This window comes from Hoplias malabaricus, chromosome 2 (assembly GCF_029633855.1).
Source record: "Hoplias malabaricus isolate fHopMal1 chromosome 2, fHopMal1.hap1, whole genome shotgun sequence".
NCBI lineage: Eukaryota > Metazoa > Chordata > Actinopteri > Characiformes > Erythrinidae > Hoplias > Hoplias malabaricus.
Genome location: NC_089801.1, coordinates 22917632 through 22930679, shown reverse-complemented (window position 1 = coordinate 22930679; position 13048 = coordinate 22917632). Strand labels below are relative to the sequence as shown.

At 42.5% G+C, this 13048-nt stretch overlaps 1 protein-coding gene across 3 annotated transcripts in view; it reads left to right on the top strand.

Moving 5' to 3' along the window:
• fam222ba (family with sequence similarity 222 member Ba) overlaps window positions 1–13048 on the top strand; it is an 88341-nt gene that overhangs the window by 23610 nt on the left and 51683 nt on the right. The window contains exon 1 of one of the 3 annotated variants that reach the window (XM_066659645.1): window positions 5708–5807. The exons of the other annotated variants lie outside the window; for them this stretch is intronic. The gene's annotated coding sequence lies outside the window, so the exon portion shown is untranslated. Of the gene's footprint in view, window positions 1–5707; window positions 5808–13048 lie in introns of those variants that run through there. 3 annotated transcript variants of the gene reach the window in all.

Sequence of the window (13048 nt, the reverse complement as noted above, 5' to 3'; positions counted from 1 at the left end):
TAGTGAGCGCTTTTTGCCTTTTTTTGGTGTACTAGCTGTCTTTACAACTAAATGCTTGTTTATATTTATTTAGGGGACATGTTTAAACTTTTTCCTTAAGGAAATTTAGTTCTGGTGTTTTAATGAAATCTATGTCTATGCAAGACTTGCAAAAGACAATCATCAAATACAACAAAAGAGACCTGAGCCCTGTTCAGAAAGGCTGGTTTCAGTGCCATTTCCTGTAAATGATAACGAGCCACTTGCTGTTCACCCTGACCCTGAGTGCACAGGAGCGAGCAGCAGAAGCTCTGTTTGTTAGTTTTTTTTTAATTAGTTTTTGCTCAGATGTTTTTCTCCATTTTCTTTTTTTTTTTTTTTTTTACTCGGTGTTCTAATTTCTGCTCTTTTTATGTTTGTTGCGCTCTCACATAAGCAGGGCCAGAGTTATGATTGGAGAGACTTAGATGAGGAGGTGGGACGATTTTTAATTCAAAATGGCTCTTTTTTATCCCATGATTTCAGACTCAGGCAGTCCATAAACAACCATGGGTTGGTGGGGTCCACAACCCCAAATTAGTGGGAATGTGCACAAAGTATTATTTTTTTCGCATAATACCCCTTAAAATATGTAATTAATCATTATATTAATTTGTTGATCATTAATTTAATCAGTAATTTCAGCTCTAGTCTCAGAAACGGTAAGCCAAATTATTTTTGGAGGAATTTTATCTCACTGTACCATCCTGTTATTACCCGCAGCTTTAGGATGTTGTTTCCTGATGAGGCCTTAAAGTGATCTTATCTGCAGTTAAGCTATTCATGAGTCGTCTCAAAGACCTGCATTACTAATGTCGCGTCTGTGTGCTCGGAAATTAGACAGCCTTTCCTCAACACCAGAATTGGATTCCCTGGAGCTCATTGGTCACCATGCCCAGTGCCAAGTGTCGGTTAATGGGCTGTGAAGCTCAGTGACGTTGAGCTGGTGAACTGTTGTCTGAAGTGATGGAGCTTCATCCGTTACCTCTGGGATCATCCCACATCACATGACTTTATTACTGCTTTTAAGGCACAAGTCAATCAGTTCCTCACATCTGAGTGTGGATCTCCTACGTCTAGCGTAAAGCCTCCCCAGAAAAGTGTTTGGAGAAAGCTGAATCTTTGCTGAAATTTTCCCATGAACTTTCACAAGCCTCTAGAACACAATAGTGATTCTAAACTACGGCCCAGTCAAAGCCTCTTTGCCTAAATAAAGAACCCATTAAATGCTAGAAGTAGTCAAGCTAAATGACCTCTCTGTCTACTGGCCTGTCCCGTGTGCGTTCCTGGCCGCCTCAGTCTCAGGAATGTGCCACGTTGCTCGCAGCACTAGCAGCCGGACACTGTGGACAGTCCATGAGGTCAGCTCAGTTGACGCAGGCTGCCACGGAGGTGCCATTTCCAAACGTTTAGAGAGGTGATAGCGAGATTGAGAGTCATGTGTGTGATACAGTCTTCAAAGAACAGGCTTCAGGCGAGTGCTTCAGGACGCGGGGAAAAATTACATTTCATTTACCTGCTGTCAGCGTGGGCTGTAGATCAAACTGAGAGGTAGATGTCAAGCGTGTCAAGTATTCTCAAACCTACAGGCCTTAAATGGACAATTCTTTGAGGTTTTTAAGCATTTAACCACAAGAGAATTTTCTCACATTTACTCAGATGTTTCTCCTTATATGTCTCCTGCAGCACTGATTTTAAATTGTGCTGCGTTCCATTTGCCTTGTTGGAATTTGGAGCTGGGAATGGAGTTAAACCTGTGTTGACCACGTTCCAATTAAACATTCGGAAAACCCTATGCCAGAGATTTTTAGTGTTAGCTTCTACTCGGTTATCATTGTTAGTGTTTCCATGTTGATAACAGCACATTATGCGATACTTTACACATCTAAACCACCATGAAAACACGCCCACACACAGTGGTTGCACAGTTACTGTGCGTACGACTGATCCGTGCGAGTGATCCAGGTTCTTTCACTTGTTTGTGACACGGTGTGTGCCATATGTCACCAGGCATAAAAATAAGTTAAGAAATTTACAGAATTTATTCTATCAGATTCACAAGCAATTTTGTTTATTTTAATGTATTTTAAGAATTTCTCCTCCAGTTTTATTTTTAATATAAATGCTGTGCCAAGGTCCTCCAAAATTGTTTATTTTTAGGTGTAGTTCACGATTGTAATAAAAAACAATTCATTCATTCATTGTCTGTAACCCTTATCCAGTTCAGGGTCGCGGTGGGTCCAGAGCCTACCTGGAATCATTGGGCGCAAGGTGGAGACACACCCTGGAGGGGGCACCAGTCTTTCATGGGGCAACATACAGTCACTCTCACACACACACACACACACACACACACCTATGGACACTTTTGAGTCACCAATCCACCTACCAACATATTTTTTTCGGTCTTGGGAGGAAACCGGAGCACCCGGAGGAAACCCATGCAGACCCAGGGAGAACACACCACACTCCTCACAGACAGTCACCCGGAGGAAACCCACGCAGACACAGGGAGAACACACCACACTCCTCACAGACAGTCACCCGGAGGAAACCCACACGGACACAGGGAGAACACACCACACTCCTCACAGACAGTCACCCGGAGGAAACCCACGCAGACACAGGGAGAACACACCACACTCCTCACAGACAGTCACCCGGAGGAAACCCACCCAGACACAGGGAGAACACACCACACTCCTCACAGACAGTCACCTGGAGCGTGACTTGAACCCACAACCTCCAGGTCCTTGGAGCTGTGTGACTGCGACACTACCTGCGGCACCAGTGTGCCGCCCATAAAAAAATCTATATTTTTTATAAAATTCAAAAGATGTTTTCTCATCATTTGCTAGCTCTCCAGTCTGTTTTCATGCTGGAAACCAGTCTGACGTGTTTACAGGCTGTATTCCCCGAACTACCACGTAAATCTAAAGTGTCTATATCTACCACAGAAGTATCTTTATCTAAATAAAAATATTATTTACTTGTTTTAATCCAAAGTTACTATAGCTGGAGCTCAACATAAGAAAACCCACATGGCCAACTTAAAAACACCAAAATATCTAATATATATATATATATTTTTTTTTTAATATTAGGTCTACACATAGTTTGCCCATACAATCTAAAAATTACTTTATGAGACAACAATGAACGGGGTTTATTCATCTCAAATAAATACTTTGAATGAACCATTATTTGATCCAAAGTATTTACTGGAGTTGAATAAACCCCAGTTGAATAGTTTGTTACCACATGAAATAACATTTTTTGAATGGACAGAACAGTTTTTAGTGTAGAACCCCAAAGTTAAATTTTTTTCAATCCTAAAAATGTAAACACCTCCAAATAAGTCAAATAAGTCAAATAAGCCTTTACGTCAGCGGTTCCCAAACGTTCGCACATTATGCAGATCACAAAAAAGTGGCAGCAGCCAGAACAGCCATGAAGGAGTCTTTCTGCGTGCATGAACTCGCACGCGGGGATTTCGCTTGGACTGACCGGCCAAAATTTTTGGGAACCACACAATGATGGTAAAGTTCATTGTGTTCCCTGTGAAGGTTCCTACAAGGAGTCGGCATGTTTTGCAGAAAATGAGCATGGCCATCTCATTAAAAAAGTATTCCCAGACCCTGTGTCTCCCTTTTTGGTACAAAATATTCCTCACTTATTTCCTCGCTCTTCAAAAGGATTGTCAGCACTTGGTCCAGCTGCACTTATTTTCAGAGCTTGCGTGTTTAGTGGGTACATTCACTGTAGCCCCCCTCCCAGCTTTGCCTCCATTAAGTCAAGTGAGAATGGCCTGCTGCGTGACGAGCTCCCTCTGTTGCTGCAAGAGGGTAATGCACACTGATAATGCAGTTCGAGTCTGCTGTTATTCAAGGCGTTATCATGGCATTTTTCTATGTGTTTATTGCAAAAACTCATATCGTGATAATGATAAAAATATGATTAATTGTGCAGCCCTACTGTCCTGTATGCTAGGCTTTCTCGCTCTCTCTCTCTCTCTCTGCTCATGGCAGACGCATCTGGAGTATTTTTAGACAACGGCAAGAACTACAAACGTTGAAAAGTATGAACCAAAATGTGGATAGTGCTCTATTCCTGCTCTACAGGTGGGTAATATTGACTTACTTTTTTGAATCACTTAATGTGTAAACATCTCCAAATTCGCGAGAACGCTAACTGCATGAAGGTAAACACAGGCCAAAAGTGCTACAAAACTAAACGACTCAAGTTACAAATACGTTTCTGTGGTAATTCAAACAGTGAATAAAAATTTACAAACAGCTTCATCCACATACAAACAACATCGTTTTTCCCCCTTAACCATGCAGTGCAACTTTAAAACACGCTTGGCTTTGGAATATAAACAACCAGAGAATATTGAGATTACCCATAATTGTAGACAGTCCCTTTAAATGACAAAGGCAGTTCAGTACATTTTTATCTGTGTTAAAGGAACTTTAGGTAAGATTGGTATTTTTGTTTTTGGGCTCTTGGGTTTTCTACCCTTCTCCAAAAGTTACATAGCCCAGAGTAACAACAACAGAGGCTCTGTTCTTTATTTTACAGGTACGTGAGGCATCACAATGGTTTTGAAAAAAAAAATCATTGCTACTTTAATTTTATTTTTCACAGTTAGTAAAGTGTTGTAAGGTATACTTCAGTCTTGATACCTTAAGTCTCGCCCATGTGGTTAGGTGTACGATTTTTTAAAATAAAAAAACTGTATCAACGGATATCCAAAATATGAGCACTAATATCGGTATCAGAACAAAAAAGTCAGATTGGTGCATCTCTCTGACTGTATCTCAATGTTTCTAAGATTCAGCATTAGACATATTTCCAGGATGGCTGCCCCCCTGTGGAGACCCATTCTGTGGAGCCTAAACAGGTTCATCCAGGGACTACAAAGCAGTTGTTGAGTAATGTGATGTGAGGAATGTAGATATAAATAATCACTCCGCATCCATTTAGTGGCTACAGTGACTTACGGCAGCTTTCAACCACTTTTTTTGGACCGACTTTTTGCTTTTTTTCCTTGCACCCCAGCAATGCAATCTTCCAGAACGTGTCTTTAAAGCCCTGAGAAGAAGTGTTGAGTCATGGCGCAGTAAATCAAAAGCCCTGCGCAGTCAGGAACTGGCATGAGGACGAGAGGCGCTCCGTCTGATTGCTGCCTCCCGGCTCCGACTGATTTATCAGAGCCCTGCTGCAGTTATCAATCTCACCCAGCCTCGCATGATGGCCACGAACAGCGACTCCTCCGACACGCTAATGTATGACTCGCTGAGAGAGAGAGAGAGAAGGTGGGGGGGATGCAGAAAGAGTAGAGGGAGTGTGAGTGATGTGGGGACAGAGAAACAGAGAGAGAGAGCTGAGGAGGGAGTGAGTGGAAGAGAGAGGTAGGGATGAAGAGAAGGGAGTGAGTGATGGGGAGAGAGGGATGAAAGAGAGACGAAGAGAGTGTGAATGATGTGGAGAGAGAAGGAAGAGAGAGACAAGACAGTGTAAGTGATAGAAGGAGAGAGAGATGAACAGAGAGGGGAGATAAAGGAGATGGAGGACGTGTGAGTGGTGAGAAGACAGAGGGCGAGAGATGAAGAGAGAATGAGAGTGAGAGAGATGGAGCGAGAGAGGAAGAAAGGAAGGCGGAAGTGTGGATAGGTGTGATGACAGACGAGAGGAAGGCTTAATGTCCGTGTCAAAAGCTGCCGGAGCCTCTGTTTGGCTTCAAACGCTCCCGATAAAACTACGTAGATCCAGTGAGCGTAAAACACGTGAGGTTTTTTTTTTATTTGAGGCCTTTGTTTCTCTTTCTCTCTCTCTCTCTTTCTACTTTCTCACTCTGCTTCTTTTTTCTTTCTGTCACTCATTGCCGGTCTCTCCTCCTTTATCTGTCTCTCATTTCTCAATGTCTGTTTGTTTTCTTTTTTCTAACTGTCATTCTCACTTTTTTTCTGTCTCACTCCCTCCCTCTCTCCCTTTCCTTTCACTCCCCCTCTACATCTCTGTCAATACTAACTCTCACTCGCTCTCTTCTCACTCTGTTTTGGGTTTTATCTCTTTCTTGTTGTTTGCTGACTTTGTCTCTCTGTCACTCTCATACTTGCTTTCTCTCTCTGTCTCTTTCTCTTTTCCTTCTCTCTCTCTCTCTCTCTCTCGGGTGAGTGAGTACACGGATTGCTGTAGGGAAAGCAGTTTCTTGTCAGGAATCTCTCAGCACTAGTTGTGGGTCGCATCCTAAACCATTTCCCTCTTTTGTGTGCTGTGTACTTGAGTACATGTTGAAATGATGTATTATCAGAAGTTCTGTGTGTGTTTGTGCTTCACTTGCATGTACGTAGTTGAACCAAATTGTTGGAAAGACATTTTCTTTCCAGTTAGGCACTGTGCCTGTGAAGTGGAGTATATCTACGTAGAGCTGCTAGTGAGCAATTAGGAGTAAAATCCTTGTTGTAAAAACCATGTTTCCAGGTTTATCTCTACGTAAATAAATCCAGGTTTATCTCCACGTAGATAAAACTTAATGTATCAGCAGCTTTCTTGATATCAATATAATAAATATTATTGTTTTTCCCAACATTATTTTCATTTGGACTTGTAGGCTACATTTTGCCATATTTTAACATCACTTTCTTAGTGTTTGTAATTGTTTGTATGCAGGCAGGGGGATTTATACATTGTGTTAACACTGTGTTGAATATGTGCACACTGTTGTATGCATGCTCTCGGGCATATCCATGGAACAACATTTCTCTTTTCTGCTACGTATTTTGTTCTGGCATGCCCGCATCCTTTTTAGACGTAGCCTACGCTGCATCGACGCAGCTACTGAGGACAAAAAGTCAGCTTTCATCATGAGAGAAAAAGGCACCTAACCTTGTATGACCTACTTTCTACAATACAAAGACACAAAGCAGCCGGGCAGTTTTCTTAAACAGATGCTGGATGAAAGCGGTCCACAGACTGAAGCATATGATTGAGTAGGACGAGGAGGATCAAGAGTCAGGGGGTGGGTGGGGGTAGGGGGGTGGCGGGAGTGTTGCGAGCAGAAATTTGACCAAGGGCTACAGTGCCAGGAGAGCGCTTGACTAAGTGCGTATGTGTGCGTTCACTCATGGTCGGGCCATTTGTCTTCCTGTGGTTGACGTCTCAGGGTCCAGCCGCATGCTGACCGTCCCTGCATGGCAGCTTCCTGTAATTAATAGGGACTCTCACCTGCCATCAGCCGGAGAACCAGGTGCTGCCATGACGCGCAGCAGAGCAGGATGGATTGGAGAGGCGTTATCTACCCGGCCTGACAAATATTCTCTCCCCATATCTCAGCTTTCCCTGACAACACACACACACACTTTCGCTCTCAGCCTCTGTGGTGAGACCCAGCTCTTGCTTTAGCTCTGCAGGCTTCATGCTTTTAAAAATGAACCCGAGGTAAACAGGGAGCTCTGCTCAAACAGGGCTTTTTGTTTTCGAAGAGATGTTTGGCATTCTGCCGTTATTTCTCGTTTTGTCTGAGTGCGTAGGTGCCTCTTTTAAAAACCTTGTCACAGGCGATATTGACAGCAGTGAGTCTTATTTTTTATGCTCCTCCTTAATGCAAAAGGAGCCAAACAACATTGCAACAGAATTTTATATCTTTTTAGCTTCTCAGAGTATTTTTACGTATGAACCTGATTCTCTGGACATTTTCTGGAGTTGCCTTTTCATGCATGTTACTTATAGCTGGAGACTGTCTGTGTCAGATGTGTTCTCAGAGCTGGAAATGTTCAACGTAGATTAGGTGTGGGCCAGGGTCTGTGTAGCGCATTCAGGAGGCACCACGAATTCGCTGTGAATTCTTCAGAAAATTATTACACATTCGGTTCACACATGAGCTCAGTAGGACACAACCCAGACTTTGTACTAAGGGCCCAGGAGGAGTAAAGTCCAGAAAATATCTGGGTTACTGAGGGGCTTCTGAGGGACTAATATAAAATCTTTCAATAGCAATGATATAGCTTTTAAATATATCATTTATCATTGAAAAATGTGTTAATTACAAGGCACTGGCATCAGCTTGTTGCACTCATTTTAAAGTTTGTTTAACCCTTTGGGGTCTAACGACATTTTCTATGTATTATAATATATTGCCCACATGTTTTATATCAAAATGTTAAGAACAATCTCAGCTCTCACAGTAAGAGAGGCCCATGTGACCTACAGCATTTTATGAAGAGATAATCTGTCTGTAACCCTGAAAAACTTAAATCCGATTTTAGAAAATCTTTATATTTCATAATGAAAACATTCCTTTACTCGTGTGGATGAATTGTTTTGGTGATTTAAATAGTTTTATGAGAGTCTTAAAAACAAATGAATCCACCAGTTAGACACAGTGAGAGGCAGAGGAGGTGTGTCTCAAGCTTATACATAGGCTCATAACTCGGATGTACAGTCTCATGATAAGATGCGATCGAAAGAGCAGTTTCTGCACATTCACAGGGTGTTTGAACTGTATTTCTGTGCTGTGCTATCGCTAAGATATTAATAGAAACATTGCGAATGTTTGTTGACGCGCCGGCACATTCTTCGACCATTCTGTTTGCAAAGCCATGCGGTGTATATTTAATGATGTCATGTTTCTTAGTTTTTCTGTGTACATATTGATATTGGGATTTTATTGTAACAAAAAAAAAATTAAGAAAAATATTGTAACATCATCCAGCCCTAAGCAGCGGTCACACAATGTTACAATGAGATTTGCAGTGACAGGCAAATATCATGTACATGACTTCCAGCCAAAAAAATTTTGCCTGCCAAGATTTGTGTGTTTTTAACCAAGACCTTGGTGTTGAACCTCGGTGACACACACATTTGCTCTGGTTGTTTGGCTTTAAATCTGGAGATATTATACCACTCTGTTTGTGCGGATATCAGAATATAACACAAGCGAGAATAACAGTAAAAGCAGAGCTAACAAAAACTTTTTCTGAGAAATTTCATTTTTAAATTTCATTAAAATACTCTTCAGATTTGAAACTGCTGAATCAAAATGGAGAACTCCTTTACAGCGCTGATTTCCAGCCCCGCTCTCAGCCACGCCCATGTTCCCAGGCGACCAAAATACAAAAAATTTCCCTGTGTTCGGAATGGCTCACACTTCCCTATATTATTCACTACATAGTGCACTATTAGAGGGAACTGAATCCAGGAGAGTAGTGAATAATTTCGAACACAACAACGCAGTGGATTCTAGGTCATCTGATATCTGCTAGTTTACATGGGTTGTACACTACTTTTTGCAGTGCATTGTGGGATTGTTTGGGTGCCCTGAAAATGTCCACTATGCTTTCGCACACTACTACAAAATGGCAGAACCCCAAAATAGTGCACTAGTTGGTGAATAGGGCTGGTTTCGGACACAGTGCCAGTGTGGCCTGGGCGTGATGCATTCTAGCCCTAAGAATGTTCCATTCTGAACCTCTGCCCTGCACAATTTCTGTGGCCTAACAAACCTGACCCAGCTGATTAGCTCATGATCAAGCCCTTTATGAGAGAAATGTTATTGGGTGCGAGCAGGTAGTAGAGACTATGCAGGGAGAGGGTCCTGAGGTCTGAAGTTCACTATGTTAATATTAAAAAGAATTTCATTAATTATACAATATACAATTATACAATATAGATAAGTTTCATATCCTCAGAGCTTCAGATTTGCACAAAACAGAGTGTTTCCCTTCTCTAGTTGCATTCATCTTTCTATGGCACAGTGACCCTAGCTTTGTAACAAGCCCAAATGCTGTTAGCTGCTGTTTTTTTTTTCTAATGGCCAACTCAATGAAGTAGTCCAAATCTAGGGGGAGGACTATTTTGAAAATTTCGCAGCTTTTCGATTATTGGAGGCACTGGGGAATTGTATCAGGGCCCCTTTGAGGAGTTTTGTGGCTAAACTAAAAGGCTCTGGTTGCCTTCGTTATAAATGAAAACAAAATTATTCTGGTTCACGGCGTCCTTTTTGACATGGCTGTCCTTGGCTTCATTAGAATGGCCCCCTGTGGAAGCGTGGCATTCTGTGCAGCGGGAGGCTTATCCGGCCGGCGCTCACTGCCACCGCAGCCAGGATTGATCAGCCGTGGTCTGGCCGAGGCAGACGCTGTAATATTCATGATCTAATTATTCAGGGGGAGGTTAGAGCGCTCAGCAGTAACGAGTGATTTAACCTCTTGTCGGGGGCTATAAAAGGAAGCCGGGTTAATCTTTCTGGCAACCTTTTTTCCACCCACAGGAGTGTGCCTCAAATTACCCTTCACTTCCTCCGGGCCGGGGAACGAGACAGCATACCAGCGTGACGAGGCAGACCAGAGTGCACACACACACACACGTACACATAAGGTGTTGCTGACATTCCGCATCTATTGCGCTTCCTAGAAAATAACAAAGTGACCTTTGATTGTTGGCGACGGTTGCTTTTGCCACGAGAAGAAAGGCAAGCAAGCGCTCACATTTCAAATTGCAACTTGAACAAGGGCTAAAAAAAAAAAAGAAAAAAACCCTATTCAGGGTTTTCTTGGTTGTTCTCATGATTGCTGCCCAACCCCCTGGAATCTCCTGACATGTAGACTTATAACCAACAGCTATAATCGCTCAGAGAGTTTACTAAATTAATATGTCAAACGTGGTGTTTGAGGGTTGTGGTTAATCAGGCAGGCGCAGTCAGTGAAATTGCGAGGATTTGGAGAGATTAGGCCAGTCTGTGTGAACTGCTGGACTGAACCCAGTCAACTCGGCCTGGGGCCCAGAGTCGGCAAAAGCCTCTCCTCCGCTGCTGCAACCTCCATTACACACGGCCATTTCCTTCCATACAAACAACTCCATTATATGCATTTTTCTCACATAATGCCATGGCGTAGCTGCCCGCTTTCACTCGTGGAACGGCGTAGCATGCTAGCTCCATAAAGAGACCGAGAAGCCTGAATCTCATCTGTGCCAGCAGGCTGCATTCATTCTTTCTACCATTTTAGAGTCTTAACCCCTGGAAACTGTGGTGCTGCCGTTGTTTTATGGAATGTCATACATACATAACTAACACAGCTTTTTCCAATAGTAGCCGCCTTTTACAATAGAAGCGAATACAATAGACCTTCCATAGAAAAATGCAACGGCAACAGACCTTATACAGGAGCTCATGCGTTCGAGTTTCAATTCCTCTGGCGCATGATTCAGAGCCCCACGTGCTGCTTATAGCCTCCATTTCTCACACTAGCACTCCTACGCCAGCCAGTGGCCTCTGCCTCCGCAAAGCCCACTTGATCTGATCTTGGACCTACGTGCTTGAAGTAGTTCTGAGTGGGATGGCTGATCAGAGATCAGCTTCCCTGCTGTTTAATATTACACTGAGTCACTGGGCGCTAACAACGCACAAGTGATCCGGAATGAGCATCTAGCGATGCTTGCTGAACTCGAGACCAAACATATCAAGCTTCGCAGGGTTAGAGCGCTGTAGGGTGTTTCACACAGCAGGACGTCTCCGTTGACCAGTATACACAAGTCAAAACTCTGCTTTTTCCAATAGGTGAAAAAAATAAAGGACATTCCTATTTTTGCCTTGAGCCTCCTGCTCTTGAATCAGGCATCTTCTGATCGTAGAGGCATGCTCATTAGATACATGAAAGGCTAAGACTAATTGTAGCTCAGCCCTAAGAATGAGTTCTGTGTGCAAAGGCTCATTTGTTCTGAGGTGTTTGCCACTGGGCAGAGTGGTTATTAGAGTGATATGGGATGGTTTAAAAACTCATGATCACATGCTTTGTCATCTTTTCCATTGCCAGGTGAATCGTACTGTACATGAGTAATTAGATACCCTTCCTGTAGGAATACTAAGTGTGCTGAGCCTGGATGTATTTATGGAACTAGAAATAGTGCAGACTCTTGTTTAGTGAAATACAATTGTTACAGGATCATACTAAGTCAGAGAAACATATGGTGCCTTTGCACTGCATGGTATGTACAACTCAGTTGCTTTAACATTTGGCAAACTTGGTACCCGGTACCTAGACCCAGGTACTTTATTATTACCTGCTTGCTCATTTTTCCAAGCGACAGTGGCGTGTAAACTTTGCACTGAATCCAGTTGGCCGGAGAGACTTGATGCTCTATACGACAGAGTACAAACATCCAGCGGAAACTCACCATTTGTTTTTAGCTCCGTCACAATGGTAGCTTGTAAAATCACACTGTGGTCTTTTGAAAAGTTTCAAACGATTGGTGGTTGTTGGAAAAATCCAAATGAGAGCTGGATGGTACCTCAAGGAATGGAAAAAAAAAACCCCAAAAAAACAACAAAAAAAATTAAATAAAACCCCTCTGCTGTAATTGTGCAATTAATCTTTGTTCACTCCCAAAAAACAACAACAACAAAAACATGCATTTACACGATGAGTAGACAATGCTTAATGTTACAGCTGATATTATTATGGTTTCTAAAGCCCACTGTTTTCTTTAGAGATAGTGTTTTATGAAGTCAGTGGTTGGTGTGGTACAGTGGTAACACCATGTGAGAGACCTGGGTTCGATTCCAACCAGATTCGGAAATCTGTCTGTGCTACACCAGTAAGAGTCCTTGGGCAAGATTCCCAACTCTGCATTGGCCTACCTGTAATACTAGTAACCTGGTGAGTCCCTCTAGATAAGAGCGTCTGCCAAATGCCATAAAAATGTAAATGGTGGGGGCCTGTAGCAATGCCCCTGAGTCAGAAATTTCCAAGAATAAAGTAATTTTAAGAAATTATGACTGATTACATCTGCCAGTGTGTGTATATGTGTGTGTTTTTTGTTAAGTGTGTATTTTTCTTTTACTGAGGAAAAAAATAGCTAACAGTGAGCTTTGCTAGGAGGAAATGGGGCACATATGTCCCGCTCAGAGTATCGATCTGAATGTAGGTAGTAAACTTTGTTGACGGGGAGTTTTATGTGGTTCAGTAGAATGTGGATACTGTAGGTAGTAGATATTCAAGTTTATGGCACAGAGCTAATGGCCTGCTGT